Below are 3967 nucleotides of genomic sequence, written 5' to 3'. Positions count from 1 at the left end.
CCACCACCACCACCACCACCACCACCACCACCACCACCACCACACGCCGCTGCTGCAGAGTCCACTCCAGACCCAATGCGATCCGCTGAGCTTCAGCTCCCCAGACCCAATGCCTCTTGAATGCTTTTCAGGCACTCCCAACATCATGCATCCAAACACAACTCATCCCCTCCATGGAAAAAAATGTTTGATAAAAACTAAATGCATCCATCCATAATAGAAGAACTCAGCAGAACAAGAACAAAAAGAAATGTTTCGTCCCAAAAGAAGGATCTGCCACAATCCTACAGCAAATACCATTCTTTCTGTGTGTGAGGCAGGACAAGCTGGCTTCAAATTCACCAATGTTGGCCTACCTTACTAAGTACTGGAATCCTAGACATGTGCCCAGCTTCACAGTTTTTGTTGTTATTTTGTCTTATCTTCCAGGTAAGGATTGAACCTACTGCCTTAGGTATATGCTAGATGAGCCATGAATATGGCCTCTTCTGAACCTGTCCCTATCCCAACATACTTCCTAAAAAAAAAAAAACCACTCATATTCATATGGAAGCACACAAAAATACTAGTGCCACTTCATTTTTGAGCAAAAAAGAAGAAAGCATTATAACACCTGGTCTCAAGACCTACTATCAGGCAATCTGTAGTAACCAATCAGTGTAACAGTGAGAGCCATTTCTGGGTAAAAGACCACAGAGAGACTTCTCAAATATTTGCATACAGAGATATGTACAATAGTATCCAAAGCAATATGATTCATAATTTCTAAAATAAAGCCAGGAAACAACCAAATGCACATGCCAGTGGGGCTGTAAATCGTGCCAAGTCACAAAGGTAAAAATCACACACACATATGAGGAAGCATCTTCGGGATAATCCTGAGTTTGGTGTGGAGGCCCAAAAAATGTGAGCCTACTTCCATGCTGACCAAAAGTCAGAGCACTGGAACTTACACCTATCTTTTCAAGCTATTGTTGTGTTTCTACCTCAAACAAAGGTCCCACCTTGATTTAGGCGAGAGAGTTCCACTCTTTCAAGGTTACTTGTAGAGAAGTAGACAGGATTCTACCTCAAACAAAAGTCTGAGGATCCGACTAAGGTTCCTAACTGCGGATGTAGCCCACGACCTTCAATTGGTCTGTTCACTCCCTGGTATCACATTAATGTAGTTTGTCTTACTCCTTCCTACCTTTTGGGGTCAGGGGTATTTTAAGCAATTGGAAATTAAGCGTGGTGATTTCAGTATCCACTGGAATTCCCTCCCAGTACTATCCTATGTTTTTGTCTTATTATTTTCACATCTTAGTATTCTTTACTATATTTCTAAATCCCAAAACCCCTACCCTGGCGAGCGGTATTTTTGTCGAAGTTGGTCCCCGACAGTTGGGGCTGAGAGGTGGCTTAGTGGGTACCTGCTTCTGTGTAAGATCCTCAGCATCCAGGGACAGCATGACAGGGCTCAGCTGTGGCCCCAGGGTTTGGTGGAGGGGGTTGGCGGGGAGACAGGCAGATCGTAGGAGTTCAATGGCTCGTTAGTCTAGCCAAAATAGTGAGCTCCAGGTTCAGTAGGACGCATTCTTGGAAAACAAGGTGGAGGGGCTGTAGTGACTGCTCAGTCAAAAGAACATCACTGCCTCTAAGCACGAGATCTGAGTTAGCTTCCCAGAACTCACATTAAAAGCCAGGCGGTGGCCGGGCGGTGGTGGCACATGCCTTTAATCCCAGCACATGAGAGGCAGAGGCAGGCGGATCTCGAGGCCAGCCTGGTCTACAAGAGCTAGTTCTAGGACAGACTCCAAAACCACAGAGAAACCCTCTCTCGAAAAATAAAAAAATCAACAGCAAAAAACATACATGGTGGCATAAGGTTTTAATCTGAGTGTTTTGGGGAGGTGAAACCAGGCAGATCTCTGGAGCTTGCTGGCCAGCTAGTCTAGCCTACTGGGTGAGTCCCAGACTAATGGGAAACACTATTTCAAAAAAAAAAAAAAAAAAAAAGGATGGATGGATGCTAAGCAGAAGTGGTGCACACCTTTAATTCCAGGTAGCAGAAGCAGGTGGATCTCTGTGAGTTCAAGGTCATCTTGGTTTAAAGAGGGAGTTCCAGGACAGCCACTACAGAGAAAAACATTGTCTAAGTGAAAAAGGTGAACAGGACAATAGGAAATGAGGAACAAACTTGGGCCTCTATATAAACATGAGCACACATTCACAAGTGTGCAGATGCACTCATGCACACACAAGCACTCTCAAGAGTCAGATGACTATAATATACCATTTGTTTAAAGCTTAAAAACAAGAGAAATAAACATTATGTCTACGCCACCATGTATACATGGCGGTGAAACTCCTTTAAAGAAAAGGAATGAAGAAGCAATAATCACAATAATCGAGACATTTATCAGTCACCTTTGGAGCTAATGAGACAGGACTGAAAGGGACACACAGAAAGCTTGAAAGGGTTCTAGCAATGTTCTTGCTCTTTAGAACAACTTATCATTACTACTATTATTATACAGGGTCTCACTACAGCCTGGAACTCACTCTGTAGACCAGACTGACCTCCAACTCAGAGATCCGCCTGCCTCTGCCTCCTTCTGAGTGCTGAGATTAAAGGCATGTACCACCACACCTGGCTGATGCAAAACCTTTTTATTAAAGATGCTAAAGGACTTAGAGCTTCTCTCTGATGCCAGCAAGAGCAGGACTGGCTTCTATTGTTCCAATGACTGTCATAACAGCAGAGGGCAAAGAAACATCTGTGTAAGAGTCGTCATTAGTTGGAATCAGATTTACTATCCAGAAACAATTTACATTCTACACGTCTACCGGAGGAAGAAATATGCACCGGGCGGTGGTGGTAGCGGATCTCTGTGAGTTCGAGGCCAGCCTAGTCTACAAGAGCTAGTTCCAGGAGAGGCTCCAAAGCTACAGAAAAACCCTGTCTCGAAAAGAAAAACCAAGAGGACACTTATGCACTTCTCTACAGCAGCGATTCTCACAGAGACAGTACCATTAGAACATTCTGACAGCCTCGGCCGATATTTGAGATTCCACTTGAGAGTCATTCTGAGTGTTCTGCCCTAAGAAATGGTGATTATAAGGTACATCTCGAGGCCTCCACATTGATCCTTACTCAGGTTCCCCTAGTTCCTCTCCTTAGGATCCATAATAGCAGTGATTTCATGACACCCCAGACACTTTCTCTGCTGCCCCTCAGCCACCACTCTCCAGGCCGCTGATTACAGACGCGCGGCCCTCCTGTCCATTATCCCGGCAGTCGCCGAATGCATCCGAACCACAAAACAGGCCTTCGCCTCTCTCCTAGCCCAGCTCCATCTTCATAAACTGCAGCAGACGGACACGAGTCCCCCAAGGCACAAGCTATTTCCTCTCTGGGTAATTTTAAAGGAGGGGGGTATATGTGTTAATGGAGCCTCGATGGCTGAAACAATGTATCTGCACTTCCAACCCTCATCAATCTGCCGGCCAGCAGTGCCTGACGCTGCCAGGGTCCGGCTGCAGGGGTCAGGCTCTTCCCTGCATACTAAGGGCACCTTATCGAGTATGCACAGACTGATGCGCTTTAGAGCTCGTTTGGATTTTGTGAAGTGTTCAACTTTTTGAAATACTCTGTGATTCTATGCCGGTCTCTTAGGGTCTGAAGGAATTAGAAGAGAAATAGCAAAGTTAAGTGGCAAGCTGGGCCAGAGGTACACAGCTCAGTGTGAGCGAGAGCCTTACCTCTGGAGTAAGGTCTGAGCCCTTACTTCTGCAACAAACAAATGAAAAGTTAACCAAGAAGGCTGATTGCTGGGAGGGAAAATGAGAAATTTTTGTGATCCTCAAACTGGAAAATAAATCAACACATCTCAAGGAGAAAATCATCAGTGGCAAAGGTAAGAAAACAAGGTGTGGGTCTCACCAGGTGGGCAATGGCACACAATCAGGCGGAGGCCAGAGGGGG

The sequence above is a fragment of the Microtus ochrogaster genome, linkage group LG3 (assembly GCF_000317375.1).
Source record: "Microtus ochrogaster isolate Prairie Vole_2 linkage group LG3, MicOch1.0, whole genome shotgun sequence".
Taxonomy (NCBI): domain Eukaryota; kingdom Metazoa; phylum Chordata; class Mammalia; order Rodentia; family Cricetidae; genus Microtus; species Microtus ochrogaster.
Note: the sequence above shows the minus strand (reverse complement) of the source record.